At 39.0% G+C, this 21516-nt stretch overlaps 1 protein-coding gene across 3 annotated transcripts in view; it reads left to right on the top strand.

Annotated features, from left to right (window-relative positions):
* The window catches only part of JAK2 (Janus kinase 2), a 168333-nt gene that overhangs the window by 78471 nt on the left and 68346 nt on the right, over positions 1 to 21516 (top strand). The window contains exons 1-2 of one of the 3 annotated variants that reach the window (XM_010995238.3): positions 4548 to 5068; positions 5449 to 5530. The gene's annotated coding sequence lies outside the window, so the exon portion shown is untranslated. Of the gene's footprint in view, positions 1 to 618; positions 804 to 4547; positions 5069 to 5448; positions 5531 to 21516 lie in introns of those variants that run through there. The other 2 variants (XM_031449763.2, XM_031449762.2) reach the window with 2 other exon arrangements.

Raw genomic sequence — 21516 nt, 5'->3', positions numbered from 1 at the left:
CAAATGTTTTAAGTTAAAATTTTTTGCAAAGTAGAGCACAATTATAATAGACATTTTACATATTTTGACATAATCATCCGCACCTGAAGGAGGTTATTAATTCCTGGCTTGCAGAGGGGGAAATTGTTTTAGTTTTCATGCACCAATATTAAACTTATCTGGTTATCCCCACGGAAGGATGTTGCTTGCCAGGAACACCTTTTTCTTTGCAACTATAATGAAGGATGAAATGATTGATGTAGAGACAGAGATATGATAAAGTGCAGAGAAGGTTTCAGAGAAAATTTTTTTGCCATATCCAACCAAACTTTGAAATGAATAGGCCTAAAATATCTGGGTGATTCAAAATGAAAACCATTGCTTGCTTGTCTGTCTACTTGATTCAGACTCCTGACTTAGTCTTTTGGCTTATTTATGTTACTAGGCCTGGGATGAATTAGCCTCTCTCCACAGCTACTTCCTTGATGCTTTCACGAAAGCACATCCTCTCTATCTTGGGAAGAAAGTAACTCCTGGATCTATCCCCAGTCTTTTGCTTGAGCCTGTTTCCCCTGCCAAGGACTTTCCTATATCTTTTTTTATTTTTTAACCCTCACATTTATGCTTCTCTTTATACAGGTAAAGTGGGGTGCGAGAGGATGGCCATGTCCCAGGTCTTGGTCAAGTTCCTGGGATGCTCCCCATCAAGTGAGGGTCCTTGGCTTCTTGCAGGAAAGAATTCAAGAGGAAGCCGTAGTAGCATGAAGGTAGATTTATTCAGAAAGATACACACTCCATAGACAGACTGCAGGCAGTCTCAGAAGGTAAGAGAGAGGCCACAGAGTGGGGATGATTCATTTTTATGGACTCAATAACTTTGTATGCTAACAAGCGCAAGCATTATTTCAACTACTTTGGGAAGGGGACTGGGATCCTTAGGAACTGGGCCATCATCCACTTTTTGACCTCTGATGGTCAGCCTTGTAACTGTCATGGCACCTGTGGGAGTACCATTTAGCATGCTATTGTATTACAAGCTCAAGTTCTACTGGGAGTGGAATTTTCTGCCATGTTGGTGCTAATTGCTACGTCATTCTTTTAATGGTTGTGCCCTGCCTCCTTCCCTCCTGTCTCACACTTGAGTAAGAATGTTTTCATTATTTCATCAATTAATGGCATAGTTTTGTTTTGTTTTGTTTTGTTTTTTTAAAATCCAAATGCAAGTCTTTCCATTTATCTCTATTACAACTCAGCTCTTATCATTCCTACCCACACAGTTCTGGATAACGCAATAAATTGTGACAAATGCTTCAGGATTACTAAGAAAATCCAACATATTTCTTATACATCCCAGCTTGGCGATTTCTAGAAATTATCCGTACCACAACCATAATAGGCATTTAATAACTGTGCTAAAAATTAAAAAGTACTTTTTTCACCTAAACTTCCTCATTATACTGATGAGGAAATGTAAACTTAGAAAGTTATTAAATGAGTTCCTTGGTGAAAACTGTGATTCAAACCTGGGTCAGCCAGACTCTCAAGCTTAAGTTCATAAACCCTGAGCCATGGATTTTCAACCTTGACTTTGCATCCAAACCACCTAAGAACTTTAAAAAGAAGTAAATGCCGGGGCCCCATCTCACATGTACTGCTGCAAGTGTGGGTTGGGGAATGGCAGTAAAAAACTACTGCTGCCATGTTGTAACTACAGTGGAAGGACAGAACTTGTGGCACACCACCCCATACTCAACAATTAGCTGCTAATTTTTACTTCTTGATATGGCCATACAATCAGTTTTGAATCTAAATGTGCTATTATCCAACCCAACCCACATGGCCTATTTCTCCATATTGTGTGAAAGAGTGTCTTGAAAGACTTGGTCACATGTCTTGGAATTGTCTTTTATTGTTATCAAAGAAAAGAGGAAACTTTCTGAAATGTTTGCCCTGGGAGAAGATTTCTAGCTTTGTCACTACCCGAGACCACATAAAGAGCTAAAAAATATTCTAAACAGAGTAAAAAGAGCTAAACATTCCAAGTTAGTACTGGCTTAAAATCATATCTTGGTGAGGATGTGAAGGAAAAGCCGGGCTGGGCTAACAAGATAACTCACAAATCCAAGTATCGGAATACTGACCTGAGTTCTGCTGGACTAACTTGTAAATCTGAGTTAATTAGTGTTGGTTTGCTGTTCATGTTTTTTGCTAGCCAGCTGGGTTTTCAAAGATACATATCTGGCTTTGGAATGTTGGTTTGCTGCCTCCTCGCCTCCACTTTTGTGATGATAATGCTGCTAAAGCTGTTCCATGCCTATTGGCCGAATACCCCAAGCTTATACTTTACCCTGTAAAACCTCATGCGCACGTCTTGGAGGTGCTCAGAGCTTCGGAGCAGAAGCCCCTCTGAGCCCGCCGGCGTAATACATCTGAGTACTCCAACCCTCCAAGTGGTGCTTGTTTCTTGACTGGCCTGTCGTTTCCGTAACAAGGAGAGAGGCTTTCACTATTAGGATGACACTAAGCAAGTCACTTTATCTCTCTGCATGGGTGGATTGATTTCTCAAGTCTATAAACCTATGATTAATATATTTTTCTTGTTCACCCTGTCTTCCATATCCAAATCACTAATATAAAAAAGAATCCCTTCCCCCACAAGAAACCCTCAATATTCACTAGTTTCAAATTGCTTTTCCATGCTAGGAGGCAGTAGACAGTAAAAGATTTCTGGTTGAATAAACACATCTTTGCAAAATATAGAAACATTATTTACTACAATGAATGTATCTGTACTGTTTTAGAATTCTTAAACAGCCACCCCCTCCCAACAGTTTAAAGAGAATGCTTCCATTTCAACAGTTCAGATGCTTTTCATTTTAACTCTAGCATTAAGGCCAATTTCAGCACTTTGTCTTCTTTGTGTGGGTCTGTGCTCTGGTTTCTGCTGCAGTAACAGTGTTTGTCTGCAGGAAAAGGAAACTCTCATGGTGGTTGCTGCTTGTAATTTTAGTCTTAATATTCTGGGGAAGATTTTAGATTTGCTTTTGAGTCACAACTCCTATTTCTAATTTCTCTTTAGACATTAAAACAAAAACAAAAACCCAGCAGAGGACTTGCCAGCATATTTTGCTTATTAAGACAGTAGCCATAAGAATGCAATTCCTCTGTAAATCCCTTCTTATGGGAAACAGGGATCTTGTTCATTATTTAAAGAAATCCTTGTGAATTCAAGTCATTTCCTATCCTGCTATCATTTGCTCAAAGACCTTTTGCAATGGGTCTTATGTTAGAAGAAAAGCAGGAGTTGCTTTGGTGAGGTTTATTTAAAGAAACCATTAAATCAAGTTAGACCTGAATCGAGCATCATTTGTATGGGGAAACAGGGGCTATAAATGCATCTGTATTTCTTTCAGCTTGACAGAAAGAGGGCTAATGATGAATAAAAAAGGCCCTACACAGCTGGGTCACAGGCTGCTTCTTTGGCCTCATCTCTGACCACTGCCCCTTCCTTCACTGTCCTACAGCCACAGTGACCTCTTTACGGGTCCTTGAACTTGCCAAGCACATTCCCTTCTCAGGTCTTTGCCTTTGCTAGTGTTTCTGCATGAAACTCTTCCTGGATAGCCACAGGGCTGGCTAATTCTCATCCTTCAGATCTCTGCTCAAATGTCAGTTACTCTGGGAGGTCTTTCCTGGCCATCCTAACTAAAAGCACAACACCTCCTTACTCCTGCTCCTTTACTTTGTATTATTTTTTTCTAGTGGCAGTTACACACTGGTACATTATACACTTAGGGCATTTTTGTCGCTGTATCAGAACACAAGCTCAAGTAGGGCAAGGAGTATGCGGGTCGTGTTCACATAGCACCCTTGGGGGTCCTACAGCCTGGCACACAGTAGGTGCTCCGTAATTATTTCTTGAATTAATGAATGACGCTCTTTGGGATGGTGGAAGTTATTTCTCCTTATTTGCCAGGACTTGGCGCCAATCCGTAGGCATCTGGGCACCTCATTCTACCCTCACCCCTTTCCAGATTGGAATCGGCGCTTGGGATTGCACTGGCACTAAACGGTGCGTGTAAATGCGTTGCCCCAACCCTCGGCGCCACTTCCCTCGGCCCAGCGGCCTTGACTGGGAGGGACAGGTTTCCTGCATATGGAACACAAAAGCAGAAAGAAGACGACAGAGCGCAGGAGGGGAAAGTCTCCGTGCCGCGCCAGGTTGTGCGCAGGGGGCGCCTTCCCGGCCGGGCTGACTCATTCCCAGCCGCCTCCACGGCGGGCTACGGCTACGCGCACGCCCGTCTGCGGAGGGCCGGGCCGGGCACAGCGCCGGCACCGAGCTCTTGCGAGCCCCAGGACCCTGTTAGCCCGTCCAGCTCAAGTTGTGCGCCTGTTCACGCCCAGGGACCACCGCGAAAACCTCCGCGGCCGCCCGCCCGCTTTCCGAGAAGCCACGGTCTGGGGTAACCAACCCCCGCCAGCCGCCCGGCGAGCGCCGTGAGAAGCGCCACCTGGGCGGAGCGGCGCACGCGCGCACACGCTGTCCGGGGGCGCGCGCCAGGCTCCCGCCCCACCCCCTCCCGGCTCGGAGGCGGCCTCAGTCAGCCGCGAACGGGCCGCGGGACTGGAGGGCAACTGGGAGGCTGAGTCCGGCGCGAATAGGGCCCTGCGGCGTTGAGAAGATGGTGTGCCTCGGTAGAGGGTGGGGACGACGACTGTGACGGGCTTCCCAGCTTCCCGAAGTGGGAGTGGTGTGCGCTGCAGGAAGAGAGAGGAAGAGCAGAAGGGGGCAGCAGCGCCCGCCGCTAACGGCCTCCCTGGGCGCTGACAGGCTGGGCCGGCGCCCGGCTGGTTCGGGAGTTCGCGCCGCCGCCTCGGCCGTTGGGCGCCTGGGCCCGGACTTGCGGCGCGTGTTGGGGCGGAGGGCTGCTGCCTCCGCGCAGGAAGAGCTCTAGTCCTTGCTGCCGAGGGATGTGAGTGGGAGCCGAGCCCGCACGGGAGGGCCCCAGAGGGCCCAGCCGGGCGGACGCAAGAACCCTTGCCCGCTCCCGGGGCTTCGCAGATATTGGCCGACCCGAGGCGCAGGGTAGGAGCAGTCCCTGCGGGCTTGTGGGCGCGTCCTCTTCGCCCGATCGGTACAGTGGGAGGGCGTTATTGCTGCTTGGGCTCCGGGTGGGGGAACAGCAGTTGTCTTTCCTCTCCTTCCCACCTCCTGATCCCCGCTTCCCCGCTGCTAGTGGCAGTAAACTTCTCGGCAAGAAAATCTTCCTTTTTAAGAGAAAACCTACAACGGAGTGTCTTGCTGTTGATATTTGCATCCTTATATGCCTGATATTCCTCCTCCTCCTTTATTTACCCTTGCTTAAAATTTTCTAGACATTTAAACGGCTCGGAAAAGAGCATCTATTTCCCCTGGATTTTTGCGGTGGTAACTGCTGCCTTTATTTTTTTTTTTTTTTGGTGAAGATTTTGGAAGCAGGCAAGGGAAGAAGATGTGATCTGTTTCTCTTCTGCAGAAAAAGAGGCCCTTCTTCCCCTTCCCGCGAAGGTGGGTTTGCGATCCTTGTCGCTGTCCTTTGTCGCTGCAGTAAAGACGAGGGTGTCGATCTGTGAGTGCGTGCGTAGGAAGGTTGGAAGCGTGTGTCGACAGACAGGGCTCTTTGTTGCTTACTCCTTTGAAAATGGCAGGGCTGAACTTTGAATGTTGGTCTGGGAGGGTAATTTTGGGGTTTATTGTTGCTCTTGGATCCTTTAAGAAACATTCATTGTGTCTTTCTCTGTTGATTGTGCATTGTGTTTGCAGAAAGAACGTTGTCCGTTGCCCTTTTTCTACTCAAGCAGCCAAAGATTCTTAATCTTTCAACGTGGAACATTTTCAAATAATAAGAGAGACTTACTGAGAGGACACGTTAGCTTCTTTTGCTGGGGTTTCTGCTACCACATTGAATGCTTCCTGAATGGTTTTATCTGCCTAAGTTTGCTGTGTCGGTTGAATTTACCCATTTTGCTTTCCGGTGGTTATTAATCTGTCAGGAGAAACTCCTTTTCTCTGAATGAAGGGGTAGAGGCAGCTGAGTGTGTCATAGAGGGGAAGAGAAATGTGGAGAAGGAAACTCGAAGTGGGAATAAGAGCGGTGACGATTGCTTTTGGTTTCATAATAGGTTTATACAAGTTGCAGGAGTATTTGCAAATACTCTGATATAACACCCAACAGATGTGAAGATGAATAATCAACCTTTGGTCTCCATTTTGGTACCCCCTTCACCTTTTACCATTTTGGATGTGAGAATTACTTGTCTCTAGGTGCACCTATCTGTTAGTGTGTAACGTATCTACGAACTGGATGTGTCCAGCATTTGCCTTAACAGTACATATATTTACCTGTACAGGAAAGCTACAGTACTTGCTGACTAGTTAAGCACGTAATGCTTGTTTTTGCTCTAATTGAATGTCCTATGTTTGGAGTTTTACTGTGTTTTAGGGACCTGTTAAGGAATAGTTTGTTTCATTGACTGCTTTTCCCTAGTGATTTGAGACAGGTGTCTCAGTTTTAGGAAGGGCACATGATCTTTTCTCTGCTTCACCTGGCTGTTGCTGAAAGGTGAGATGCTTTTGAGGCAGAGTAGAAAAGGACATGGGCTTTGGGGTCAGTTCTGGGTTTGAATTCTGGTGTTGCTGCCACTTAATAGTGGTATTATGTAAAATATCTTTGAGCTTCACTTTCTTACAAGATTGTTGTGAGGATTGAGTAAGATTGTGCATGCGAAGAAGTACATTGCTTGGCTATTGTGAAAAGCATGGCTACTCTCATGGCAGGGCAGGCAAAGGATAGTCAAGAGAAGGGCAGAATGATTCTGCCAGTCATCAGTGTTTCTTCCTCTTTGGTATAAGGAGAGAAGGGACTTTTATGTCTTGAACTGGTTAAGGTGTCTTAGAGCCTTTTTATAGAAAGAGTACCTCTCTCCCCAACTCTTCCCCTACCCCACCATCTGTGCTGCTCCTGCCAACTATTGTGCTGCCCTCTTGTGGTTAACCGTGCTAATAAGAACTTTCTTTAGCTCCTCTCTCACTACTTTTTTTTCCTTCTCTTTTTAAGCCCCTTCCCTTGGCTCCCAGTTTCTCAAACCGTATGCTGAAGTGCCCCAGAACGCCACTGAACTCAGGCTTGAACTAATAGTTTGAGGTAGTTCAGTTTCAACATTAGATTGACACATTCATTTTTACAATGTCAGGTTTTTGCAAGCTGTGTTTTTTGGAGGTTGCTCTGATAAAAGGCAACTCCTATATGAAAATCATTGTGATACAGGATATGAGAGTGTGATGTTATCCAATTTGATTCCAGGTTTGAGAAGCTGTACGTTGCCCATCGAGCACTAAGTTAACACTTTGCTAAGTGGTTTGAACCCACCTACCTAAGTGTTCCTTTTGGCCTGGGGTGCTGTGAAAAAATTAGGAAGACTAAGGATTCTCTAAGTAGATAAAATTTGGAAGCCTCTGCCTTAGCTTTTGGTTGGCTTTAATGATAATTTTTTTTTTAATGGAAAAAACATTTTTTAATGTTGGTCACTAATTGATTCCCTTTCCCTCTAAAATTATTGGTACAGTTACTGACACAAAGCTAGTACCAGCTGATCATAGCTTAATATATTTAGTCTCCTGTTTAATATCTTTATAGCTTCTGCCCAGTTTTTTTCATTTTAAACTAATCCTATTGCTTGTCATTCTAGTTACTTCCTGATTTTTCCAGTCTTGGTTTTCTACTAGTATTTTTGACCATCTCCTTAAACTCAGCATGCCCCAGATGAAAATCATCATTTTATACCCTTTTGTAATTTCCTTCTCTTCTGGTATTACAGGCTTTAAATTAGGCATCTTTAAACCACCTCTTTCATTTACCACATAAATTAATCAGTCCAATATGTCCTGCTCATATTTCTTTTGTCATTCATATCTGTTTTACCGCTTGAATCCCAGGACTCTTTTCCTTAGCCTAGAATATTAAGAATCATATTAACCTCATAGGATCTAGCAGCTCTTTCTTCTATTTATTTTCAATAGAAATGTCACTCCAGTACTCCCCAGTGTGGCGTTCTCTTGCCTCTCAATCTTCAGTGACTTCCCACTTTACACTTGATAAGTTTAACTTGCTTTTCTTGGCTTTCAAGATACTGTATCATTCATCTCTGCCCTATTTATTTAGTCGTTTGTCTTACTTAGGATGCTCAGCACGCATTCTCAGCTCTTGTATTACAAGCTGCTTTCTGTACTTTCTAATAACAGCTATGCTTATTCTGTTTTTTAACTTTCATACATGTTTTTCATCCCCCTACACCAAGCCCATTTCTACATCCTATTGCACTACATTAATCACTCCTTGATATAAAATAAAGCTTCTTATATAACAAACTATTATTATATAAAACTTCTTATATAATCTGATTATAATAACTATTTATTATCACTACTGTTATTCTACTGTTACTACTACTGTACTCTTAGTTAAAATTTCACCTCGTTTGTGAAGCTGTTTCTCGCCAAATACTGCTTTTTTCTGCTCTATAGTTGTTTTAGTGTTAAATTTCTTTACATGGGTTAATTATATACCATTCTTTGGTTGTTCAATATTTATTCCCCTAGTGTTAGCCATATCTGTTGATTGTGTATGCCTTGAGAAACAATACCTAGATTAAAAAACACACACAATGCTGAGCACTTGGGGAGCAGTCAATAAATACTGTGTATTAAAAAAGAATTTTAGGCAGTAACCAGAAAAATATTTATTTATTTGCTTATTGTTTGTTACCTACAATGTAAAGGTACTTTGCAATATCCAAAAGAGATGCAGAAAAATGTAAAATAGGTTCCTTCCCTTGAAGACTTAAAATGTAATTGAGGAGATAAGGTAAATAATAAAATTTATAGATATCTGAGACCACATAGAGTTGAAATCAGCAGAGGAGGTAGAAGCAAAACTGGGCAGGGTTTGATTTTACATAAGCGGAAGGAGCTTGTATAGGAGGTAAGCAAAGGCAAAATACGCACTACAGATTCAAAGAACAGTACGTGAACAGCTTGACTGAAATGAAAGTTTGTGTGGGAGAATAGTAAGAAATCAGGTTGAATATGAGCACTGGAATTATATTATGGATGGCTTTAAGTGCTAGGAAGAATTTACTTTGTTCCTTAAGTAACAGAGAAGCTTTAAAAGGTTTGGATTGAGAAAGAACTTGATAAAAGAAGTATTTTGGGAAAATCATAGTGGGACCAGTCGTGGGTAGAGTATGAGCTGGAAAGAAGTGTTAGAGCTAGGAAAAGAGTCGAGGTCTGAGGTAATGAGGATTTGAATTTAGTGAAGGTAAGACTGGAGAGATGTCACACAAGATTTCATTATGGGCTGGGTGAGAAAGGAGGATGTAGTTGGGGAGGAAGAGGAGTAATAAAAGATGACTTTGAACTTCTGATTTTTAGTGACAGAGGAAATCAAAGAATGTTGAAACTAAGACATCTCAGAACATCTGGGCCACTCTAAACATTTTATGCATTAGGAAACTCAGAGAGATTTAAAAGTGTGGCCAAAGTTACTCACCTAGTTGGTGCCAAAAAAGAACTAGGGTTTTAATAATGACAGTACTGGCAGAAATAGGTATGAAAGTATTGGTATCTAATTGAGGGGATACAGGTAATTGGGCTTACATTTTGGATATGTTGGGTTTGAAGTGACAGTGGGGCCAGGCAAGTGAAAATAGCTAGATACTGGGACAATATGACTAGAACTTACTAGAGAAATTTAAGGCTGGGATTGTTGTGCCTTAACAGAGAGAAAAGCAGTGGATCTGAGATTGGGCCGTGAGAATATAATTAGAGAGTGGGTGAAAAGAGGAATTGGCAAAGGAGACAAAGAAGGAACAGTTAGTATGAAAGGCAAGTGGGTAGGTAGGTTAAGAAGATGGGAGGGATTAACAAGTTGATCATTGTTGATTACTGCCAGGAAATGAGAAGAATTAGAATTGAAAAAGGTCTTAAAAATGTATACTGGTGTTTTTCCTGATATAAAATCTATAAAAGGAGAAGAAAGAAGAAAATTGCTTACATGCAGAAATTTCCCCACTGCTAATATTTTGTTCTTTCTAGTATAACAGACAACCTTTGAATATGACTTTTGGTTGATTGATGGAGACTTCTGTTAAAGCTCCATCACTGGGATTAATGATGAGAATTTTAGGCATAATAAAGGGTGGGAGATATTTTTCCAAAGAGTGTCATTCATCTGTGTCCTTTCATATCACATGACCCAGCTACTGCTATTCCTTATGGATATTAGCCCTGCGTTTGTATTATTTGAATGAGTAGACATTCAGTGGTTACCATTAGACATTCAGTAGTCTGTCCAGTTAGACAAATGACCTCTGGGTACTATTGTACTGGTAAGATGGGAATAAAATAATAAGGTATTAACTGCTTAAAGGAAAGAAATTCTTGGTAGATAACTTATAAAACTGAAGGTAGCATGATTAAGAGTATTCAGAGTAGGAGAATTGGAAAGGGCAAAAGGAAGCATTACTTGTTTTTGAAGCCTGTACAGTATGTTGCTAGAGGTCAACTAGGTTGAGATATTCCTTGGGCTGTTTTGCTTGAATGCTTATTTTGATCTTTCCAAGGGCACTGTTCTGCCTTCTTTTTTAGTATCAGTCCTTGGGAATAGGGCATTCATTATTGCTTACTAAATAATTTTAGTTTAATGAATTGTTGATTATGAACTATTATGTCACTAGGTATTATTTTTGTAATATAAAAGGTAGTGTGATCTGAGAAAGTGCACTATTTTGGAAATCGGGATCAAGGACTGACTGCTGTCAACATGATGTGTGGTTTTGAGCAAGTTGTATAATCATTGAGTCTTATTTTTTCCTCATTTGGAAAATAGGGAAATGGAATAAATGTTTTTTAAAACTTTGTTTACTTTAAAAAAAAAGTGAAATTACATAGTACAGTGTATATAAAGTTTAATAAATAAATGACTTAGATGTTTATAACAAAATATAGCATCGCCCTGGTGCCTCCCCCATCTCTGATTCCTGTTCTCCAGAAAACCAGTTTCAGATCTTCTAAGTGTCTTCTGATGCTTACTTCCATGTTTCTAAATAACGTTGTCCACCATCAGTAAGTTCCCCTCCTTTCCCCCTTTACAGTGAACAAACTATTCAGTGATCTACCTAAGGCTTCTTCATCTACTTTGATAGAGGAACCCTTCTCCTTTTGCCTTCAAGGACTTTACTGTTGTATTTCTCCCTCTTTTTCTTGCATTTTCAATTTTTCCCTGTACTGGATCATTTCCATCCGTATGTATTTTGGTTGCTATAGCTCTGTGATGGAACCAGCCCAAAACTTAGTGAGGTAAAACAACTACGTTTTTAGACTCTGGTATATCAGTCAGTACTTCAGATAGGACACATTAAGGTTGACTTGTTTCCACACTGCAATGTCTGGGACCTCAGTTGAGAAGACTTGCTTACTAGGGTAATTTGGAGGTGGGGGGAGTAGTATCATCTGGAGGCGTCTTCACTCACATGACTGGTAGTTAACACTGGCTGTTGACTGTGATCTCATCTAGGGCTCTTAACTGGAGCATGTACATGTGGCCTGGACTTCCTTAAAACATTGGGGCCTCAGGGTAGTTGGCTTTCTTACATGGTGAGTCAGGGTTTGAGTGTTTCAGTGAATGTGGTGGGGTGGGGGTTGGAAGTAGACTCTGCTTACTATTGTGTTACTGAACTAGGTTCATTTGCCTGACTTGAAGCAAGCCAAATGCTGAGACACTGAGGTTTGCAGCAGAGAAAATGCTTATTCATGAGGCAGCCAAGTGAGGAGGCAGGAGAACAAATCTCAAATTTGCCTTTCCAAAGGTGAGGGGCTTGGGATATTTATGGGATAAAGAAGCAGGGTGGTCTGAGGCATGGGGAAAGGTTATTTGAGGCAGGAAAAAGGTAAAGTAATTGGTGTTCTGCACAGGCATGACTGAGCTATATGCTTCTTCCTGGAATGCATGTTCAGAAAATGGCATTAGCATGATCTTAGGGTGGGATTTTTGTCCCTCTTAACATCAAAAGGTCTTCCATTGGTCACTCTTGCAGGCCAGTTGAATGGTTGGTGGTCTCAGCTGGTTTGAGCTGGTCAAGAATTAGCTCTAAGTTCTTGAAAAACAACTTAGGCAACCATTACTATAGTGACCCATATCTCAAAGATGTTATCTATAAGACAGTGGGAATTTAGAAGTATATTGCTTGGCTAGTGACTTAGCTGTGTGTTTTAAAATCAACTAAAAACAGGTAATTAAAAGCAAGTGAGTCAGGTTAAGTTTGGTGGGCTTAATCAGGTTAGCCCTCGGTTTCAACTGGGGAGTGGCAAGGTCCCATTGTGGAAGAAAAGAACATGGAATGGGAGGTATTGTTGTGGCCATCTCTGGACAATGTTATTGCCATAGTTCCCCTTTTGCCACTTGTAACATCCCTTCTACATCCAAAATACTCTAACATTCTTTACTCAGAGATCTCTAATTCACATTCCATAATGACGTCAGCTCAAAATCCAGTATCTCATCATCAAAATCAGGTCTAGATGCAGATGGGGTTCTTTGGGTATGTTTTCTTGGGAATGATTCCTCTTTAACAGAAGATCTCTGAAAAGACAAATAATATGCCCTCACATAATTAATGTGTAAGATTGGAAAGGCATATATTAGCTACATTAGACATTCCTGTTCAAAAAGAGCGAAAAGGAAGTCACAGAGCAGTGTACAGCAATTCTGAAACCTGGCTGGGTGCATGTTGGCAGTTCCTTGATTAGGGTTCAGTCCTATTCCCCAAAAGTTGTTCTTAGTGGGCTGTGGGGTCTTCTTTTGGTGTTTGGCTTTCCCTTTTCAATCATTTTTTTCCCCTAGAAGAACTGATCTTTCTTTGCAACTGAGTAACTTTCTGAGCTTGCTTCCTGTCTATAATGGTTTAGGGTCCAAAGTCCTCCTTTCATTTTATATAGTTACTGTCCTTTTCGTTCTAAACTAATATAACTCCAATGAAAACTTTGTGGACTTTGTGTCAGTTCATAATCTACTGTCAGACAAAGGCCATACCCACAAATCTGTTTTGAGAGGAGCTTTTTCCTACATTAGGCTTCTGTGAAGCTTCTGTGGAACAACACTCTTAAGATCCTAAGATAATCTTTTGTTTGCAAGAATCTGTGATGTACTGTATTAAATCTTCCTGAGGTATTAACAGTGATTCCACTCTAGTTTTGGTTTTTGCCTTGAGGCTGTTTCTTACTTTAAAAACAGTTTGCTGGGTGAAAAGACTGTTCTGAGCCCTTAACATTTCATTGAAATTCCACTCACAGAGTGAATAGTTCATTCTTTATTTCATCTCTCTGCTGTCTCAATTATAAAGGCAGAAGAAGTAGCTAGCTGCTGCTTCAACATTCTACCTAGAAACTCCTTAATTCAACAAGTATGTATTTTATTTTCCATGGTATTGTAGGTGATAGTTCTGCCAGGCTTTCCACTCCTATATAACAAAGGTCTACTTTTATTCAGCTTTCAATAGCATTTTCCTCACTTTCCTTTAAGTCTTCACTGACAGCTTCCTTGAGGCCTTATAGATATCCATGAACTCTCCTCAAGGCCCTTTAAATTTGTGAACACAAACCTCAGATGGGTCCTCATGTCTTCTTGGCTTTACTGGAACTGTTCCCTAACCCAGTGGTTCTTACCCGAATTACTTAGAGGGTTTGTTGAAGCACAGGTTGCTGGGCCCCTTGCCGAGAGTTTCTGATTCAGTAGGTTTGTAGTGGGACCTGAGAATTTGCATTTCTAAAAACCCAGATGCTGCTGCTGATGTTGGTTTGGGTACCAGCCTGTGAGAATGACTGATTTAAACCAGGGTTTGGCAGTGGTTTTTTTTTTTATTAAGGACCAGATAGTAAATATTTTAGGTTTTTCGGGCAAAATTGTCTCTGTTGCCACTACTCAGTTCTGCCATTATGGTGCCAAAGCAGCCATAAATGAACAGACCTGTAAAGCTTTATTTACAAAATAAGCAGTTTCGTAAAGCTTTCTTTACAAAAACAGGCAACTGTTTAAATTTGACCTGTGAACTGTAGTTTGCCACTTCCTAATTTATACCATTACTTGAGTTCATATTGTCTTCGAGCTATTGCACCATTTGTATTCCCCTTTGGAGCAAAGCTCTTTCAAAGGGTTGTCTATGTTTGTCTCTTTTAACTCTCTCTTAAAACATTCATCTGCTTTTTAAACAGCTGACATTTAAATGTTTTAGAAATCAAAAAGTAGTAAATATCTTTCTACCTAAGTCAGTTTGTATGTACGTGACCATAAATATAGGCCAAATAAATAGAGAAGGAATCACTAATTCAGCAGCAGTATGTGTTATTAATTTCAATAAATATTGCCAAGTTGATCTTCATAGAAATGCCAGTTTATAATTTTCTGCACTTTTCTGGTTGTTTGATCTTTGCCAATTTGAGATGTGAAAAATAGGATCTCATTATAATTTTAATTTGGTTTAAATTTTCTTTTCTTGGGAACTGTTCACTCATATCCTGGCCCATTTTCTATTGGATTGTTGACTTTTAACTTTGGTTTGTGGGAACTGTTTTTATACTGAGGAAAATAGCTCTGTATTTGTGAAATGAATTGTAAATATTTTCTGCAGGTTGTCTTTTTATCTTTTGCCTCTGTTTATAGTGTGCTTTTTTTTTTTTTTTTTTGGTCATGTGTACAGTTTTGTTTTTTGCTGTTCTTTCCAGTCAGTTATCCATCTATTATTTATTATTTTTAAATCATACTTGCTTAGGTATTGAAAATTATGGTGTTGAAACTCTCCCATGTTTTCTTGATCCATCTGGAATTTATATTGGTGTAAGGTATAGGATGGAATCCAGCTTTTTTCCTTCAGTTAGTTGTCTAGTTGTTCCAAAACTATCTGTTGAATAATCCATCTTTTCTCTGGTGCTATGAAAAGGTAGTGTTTTTTTTTTGTTTTGTTTTTGTTTTGTTTTTGGTTTTTTTGAGAAGGTTGTGTTTTAAATTGTGTGTATAGTTAGGTCTTTTTTCTGACTTTGTTTTGTTCCTGCTGTGAAATTATACTGTGAGTCTTAGGTCAGGGAATATTTCTATTTGGTTCCTTATTTTCAGGCCCAATATAGTATTTAGCACACAGAAGGTATTCAAATGTTTGAAAATAAAATAAGTCAACAGTTTAGGGACAGAAGCAGATCTTTATGTCAATTATTCAATTTAATTGTTCTATTCAATTTTCCTCTTTAGTCTTATTTTTAATCTTGGATTTAATCTGGATTTTTCTGTTTTTATTTTACCCTTTTTTTAAACTTTATTATGAGGTCTTATTTTTTTATATTTAATGAATGCATTTTTGCTAACTTAAGACTCTTCCTAATCTATTTTTGGCCTTAAACTGTTTAAAATTCACACTTTAGTTTTATCTGTATCATACCAAAAGAAGTTTGTCACTTCATAATGGCAGTCCATAGGATAGGGTGAACCATTTGAGAATTGAAACCCTTAAGAAGACATTAATTTAAGGGTTAATTTAAGGGTGTGGATAATTGATCAGTTTAGACAAGATAACTTAAAGGTGAGTATAGATTTTATAACTTAATATTTTGAAGAACTGAACTTAGAATAGTGTTTTTTAAGCTTTTGTATTGGACCAGTACTACTGTTACTGAACGCGGTCTGGCTGCTCTGCTGCTCAAAAAAAATCAACACTCGAGAAAGGCAGTGTTGATAGAAAGGAAAGTTGCTTTTAATCAGAATGCCAGCGATCTGGGGAGCTGGTGGGGAAAATGTCCCCAAAATATCATCTCCGAAGATTCTGCTCAGCCATGAAAGTTTTAAAGGGAAATAGGGGGTGGGAGTAATCTTAGTTTATCTTTGAGATGGAAGGTCAGAGTTGTTGCCACCCCTGTACATGCAGGCTTGTCAACTCCTTGTGAATTTTCTTTAGATGCTATCTTATTCACACAGTTTATCCTCGTGATTACTGAAGGGGAAGCTAAGGAAGAGATGTGGTCTGTTAATTACTTATTCTCCATTTCTGCTTTGATCTAGGAAAGAACCTACACGTTAGGCGAGGTATTCAGAAGAAAGGCATGAGGGTGCCTGGTTTAAGGTTAATGGCAAGACATATGGGGCCTCCAACAGAGAGCACTTTCCTGTAAAGAGCTCTTTCCTGCCAGAAGCTACTTACACTACTCTGTAAATAAATATGTATGAACGAGAGAGCAGAGTATTACCCTGTATTGTTAAAAAATATTATCCCTACCTTTATCCCCACCTCTCCCACGATTTTCAGGCAAATATCCTGTGACAGTTGGAATAGTAATAAATATTACCATGAACATTTAAAATTATTAAAAGTAAAATAAGTACACCTTCACTGTAATAAGTTTGATTCACAGTGCATCTGGTTATGGTGGTCAATAAGAGTTAACGCTTTATTAGGAAGTCTTCATGGTAGAAATTATTTCTCTCCTTTTATACTACTTCCCTTGCTTCACTCCCCACCTCTGTTTTATGGGCAACAGTTAGATATACTGGTTTTACAAAGGTTTAATGTGGAAAGTTTCATTAGGAGAGGAATCTAGGACTCGGGGAATGACCCAGAGAAGAAAATAATGAATTATAGTACAAGTCTATTTAATTTATGATGGGTTAATGAGGAAGAGAAATCCATTCAAAATAGAAGATGCTTCAGTGTCTAGAGAATTATATTTCATTTCCATATGTATTCCTCATTCTTTGCTTGTTTATCCATAAGTACTTTATTTTATTTTTTAACTGATATGTTATAATCTTTAAAGGATTATTTCAGAAAAGTGTCTAAACTAGTCTTCTAAAATGGTAGTATTTTTTAAATCAGTATGAACTTAAATTCATACTGATTTCCTACTGATTTAAGTAACTTTATATTTTTTGTGTATCAATAGCAAAGGATAGTGTAGTATGTCAATAGTAGAATTACATTTCCCATGCAGTTTATTTTCAATAGGCAAACTCACCACTTGTTAAAATTTTTTAAAGTGTAAAAAAATTATTGATAGTATAAGCTTGAGATGTGATTGTTTTGAAATGAAATCTTAAGGGGAAGCCCCCGCCTCCATGCACTTTCAGAGATCTGTTCAAAGCACTTTCCACCATCTTTATTGTCACTTTTGTCTGTGTATGTTACACATTTTCAATCTACCTTTTCCTGTATAGTCATCATAGAGCATGATTCTAAGGAGTAGCTCAAAATCTGTTCCTAGAAATAGGGAAAGGGGATTAAATTTGCGAAAGAATTTGCATTTTCTCCCATTTCTATTTATATATAATCCACAGCATCAGGTTTCTCGGGGGGGGGGGGTGGTTTAAATTGTTGCCTGTCATGTATATACTTTTGTGACTAGACCAAGGTAGATAATGAAGTTTGACTTCATTGTCCCTTAAATGTGTAGCTGTTTTCATCCTCTTCTTTTCTAGAGTAAGTATTCATCTCGGATCCCTTGTTCTCAAGTGAAAGAATCATGGTATTGTTTTAAAATATACATATTTGCATATATTTTACATTGTTTTAAAAGGCAATAGCAGAGTAGTATACAAGCTTTGAACAATATCTCTTCATACAGAAGTCAAGTGAATAAAAGTGGTCATCTAAAAATTACATTTATCAATCAAAGAGGCAAAAAGGATTGCATGTCCTTCTTATGATCGACAGAATTTACTTATTAATAAGCTTTAATATCTTTCTGGATGTTTCTGTATAGTGACAAATTAAAATAGTTTAAATGAATGGATCATTCCGTTTGTTCTAGTTTGAGCCATTTTAACTCCAGTATATTGTGGAGGCCTTTCCATTTCAGTGTTTATTCATTCAGTCAGTCATTTATTCATTTAGTCTTTATCTCACTCAGTCAGAGGGTCACTCAGCCCAGTCAGTCAGTCAGTCAGTCACTAATTTGATTAGTTGGTTACTCTCTTGACTGGTCACTCAATCACTCATTCATTCTATCAGTCACTTATTCATTCAGCTGGTCAGTTAGTCAGTCACTCAGATCACTCACTCAGGGGTCCTTTGGTCACTCAGTGGGTCACACAGCTGGTCAGTCAGTCCCTCATGCACCCACACATTCAGACAGTCAGCATTTAATAAATATTTATTAAATAGATAATGCAATCAGTCATTCAGTAGATACTTATTCAGTGTCTGTTTTGTGCTCTGCACAACATTTAGTGCTAAGGATAAGTCAATGGACATCGTTTTTAATGTCTTCATAGTATTCAGTTGATTAAGTATAATACAGTTAATTTATCAGATCCCTTTAATGTCTTTGAATTTTTTTATTATTATAGACAGTGTTTCATAGAATTCTTAGCTATGCATCTTACTGCTCTTGTCCTTTTTAAATGGACAAATTCTTAGATGTTCTTGTTTTTTTATGTCCTTGCTGACACTGGCAATTGCGAATCTTTTTAATCTTTGCCAGTCTGGTAGGGAAGAAACAGTGTCTCATTATTATTTACTTTTCTCAGATTATTAATGATGTTGACCATGACTGTTTTAGGAAATGTTTGCATTTCTTTTGTGAAATTCCTATTCATGGTCTTTGTCCATTTTCTTAGTGATTTGTAACAGTTACTTGTATAAATACATTAAACCTTAGCAATATATGTTTTTCTCTCAATTTTTAAGAAAACTTTTGATTATGATGTTTATAATTTTAAGTCAAGTTTATCAGTCTTTATTTCCTTTATTGGTTTTTATTTAGATGTTATATTTGGAAAGGATGTACATACTAAGTTACCATATATACTTGGATTCATTTCTTGATGCAGTTTTGGTCCACTGATCTGTCTTAAGAATATACCAATACTATTTTGACTACAGTTGAAAACTTTATAGTAAGCTTTAATATCTGATGGGGTAAATTTCTTCCTATTATTTTTCTAACAAATATATTAAGAATTCTGATAAAGTAATTACAAAAGATAAATACCTCAAAGGACAAATAAGAAAAAAACACAAACAGTTCATAAGTACCCATGGACAACAAATATACCCATCCTTACCAGTAATAAGGAGAATTTAGTTAAAATAAGAACTAAGTTGCTTCCTTCCTTTCTTCCTTCTTTCCTTTGCAGTAAAATATTTCTAGTAAATAGGTTGAATTACAGGCTATGCAAAAAACCCCTCATTCACAATAAGAGCTTTTAAATGCTCATGAAATACATTTAAACAATTTAACAGGATCTGTATTTTAAAAAATATTTCTGTTGCATTTAATCTTGTTTATAGGACATACACATGTTTTTATATAATGAGATTCTTATATTATCATAAACATTATTCCTCTTCATTAATCCAACGAAGGGGTTCTTTTGTACTATTACAGCATTTATAAGTATATTTTAAATAAAGAAAGTTTGTGAATGCACAGATAAAGATTAGCAAATAGCCAACTGCTTTTTGTGTATCATCTTTTGGTTTAATGTCTCAGCTTCACACAGGATCTTTTGCTTTAGAAACACTTTAGAGTTACTTTCCACCCCACCCCCCCAACCAAATATGTTTAATGCTTTGGTTTTAAAGCATTAAAAATTCCTCTCTTTACAATATTTAGCTTGCGGCTTTAGACTAAATGTGCCTGTGTCAACTTTAATAATACAAGAGCCAGTTATTTTACCAGCAAAAGTGGGTTTATTTGGGAATAGCCAGAGGAATTGCATTTCATGAAATGCAAGTTATAGTGGACTAAAGGCAAATCCAGAGAACAAAAAAGGGGAACTTATTTTTATAAGGAAAAAGGGGAAGTTGGGACTGGGCATTGGAGGAAGCGGGAAGTGCAAAGCATGGAGGCTTCTCATTGGTTGGGTTTCTGCAGTCTGATTGGCTGGCTGTCAAGGGTCAGAGAGAAGTTTTCTTCTTCCTGCTGCAAAGTAGAGGCACCTACGTGTCTGAGATATAGGCATATGTCTCTTTTGCTTGGAGCAATCGATGATGCATGGCAGGACCTGAGTGCTCCGCCTACAGACTTGTCCCAATTCCAGTTGTAGCTAAGGTTTCTTTAGTCAGTTCCATATTTCCACATTTTATCAATATCATTCCTTGAAAGCATCACTGATCAAGAGTCAGGATCGCCCTATATAGTGGTTTGTGACTTTGTGCCATGAAGGACCTTCCCTGGTTGTCAATGTTCCCTGTTGGAGAGAAGGCACACAGAACAGAAACCAGACTGAAAACTGGCAGCAATTCATGGAAGTGATGAGCACAAAGGGCTTGTGTTGGTACCTTGCTTGGTTCCAGGAGTCATCATGTCTCAGGGTTCAACTTCTTTGGATCCCACTCTAACACCAAAAATGTCAGCTTTAATAATACAACAGCCTGTTATTTTACCAGCAAAAGTGGGTTTATTTGGGAATAGCCAGGGGAATTGCAATTCAGGAAATGCAAGCAATGGCAGACCATGGGCAAATCCAGGGAACAAAGAAGGGGAACTTACTTTTATAAGGAAAAAGAGGAAGTTGAGAGAGGCTATAATAGCCAAATAGTCCATTGGCGGAAGCTGAGAGTCCAAAGTATAGATTCTTCTTATTGATTGGGCTGCTCAGTCTCTGATTGGCTGGGCTGTCATAGGACAGAGAGTTCATTTTCCTGATGGATAGTAAAGTATAGATACCTTCCTGTCAGAGATGTAGGCATTATGTCTTCCTATTTGTAGCAACTGATAATGGATGGCAGGGCCTGACAGCTCCCTCTATAGGCCTGTGCCCGCTCCAATTTTAGCTGAGATTTCTTTAATTGTACACTTAATGTAAGTCTGTGCCATTTCTGGCAATACAACTTTTAATGTTTTTATTCAAACAATGTGTGTAGTGTAATAGATTAGATGGTGTGAATGTAAGATAAAAACATTAAAAAACCTCTCTTAAATTTTTTCATGCACTTTATTTTTTTTAAATTGAAATATAGTCAGTTATAATGTGTCAGTTTCTGGTGTACAGCACAATGTCCCAGTCCTGCATATACATACATTTATTTATTTTCATATTTAAATTTTTTTCTAAGTTAATTTTTCTATTATATCTATAATCTAGTTTTCTTATGCCATGTGAGGAAGACATTCCATTTTTGACAAAAGAGAAAAGCTCAAAATCTCCTTAATGACCATATAAAATACTTGGAATAAAAAGAAAACTTACATGTTCATTCAGTTTAATGTAATTAAATTTTTAAATGTAACTCAGTTTTTAAGTAGAAATTGAGAAAGACCCAGAAGAACAAGTTCTGGACTAATTAGCCAATATTGCTGAGACTGTACCATCTCCTTTTGTTCTCTTTAATACTAGCATAATTTTATGGTATGGCACCTGTAGCTGATGCTGTTAGTGTTCCAGTTTCCTCCTCTGAAACTTTCCTTGAAGTTTCATATATTATAAGTTGAGCTGGTCGATTGCTCCATTATTTCAT

Source organism: Camelus dromedarius, chromosome 10 (genome assembly GCF_036321535.1).
Source record: "Camelus dromedarius isolate mCamDro1 chromosome 10, mCamDro1.pat, whole genome shotgun sequence".
Taxonomy (NCBI): Eukaryota; Metazoa; Chordata; class Mammalia; order Artiodactyla; family Camelidae; genus Camelus; species Camelus dromedarius.
The sequence above is the reverse complement of the archived record's forward strand: the minus strand, read 5'-3'. Positions and strand labels throughout refer to the sequence as shown.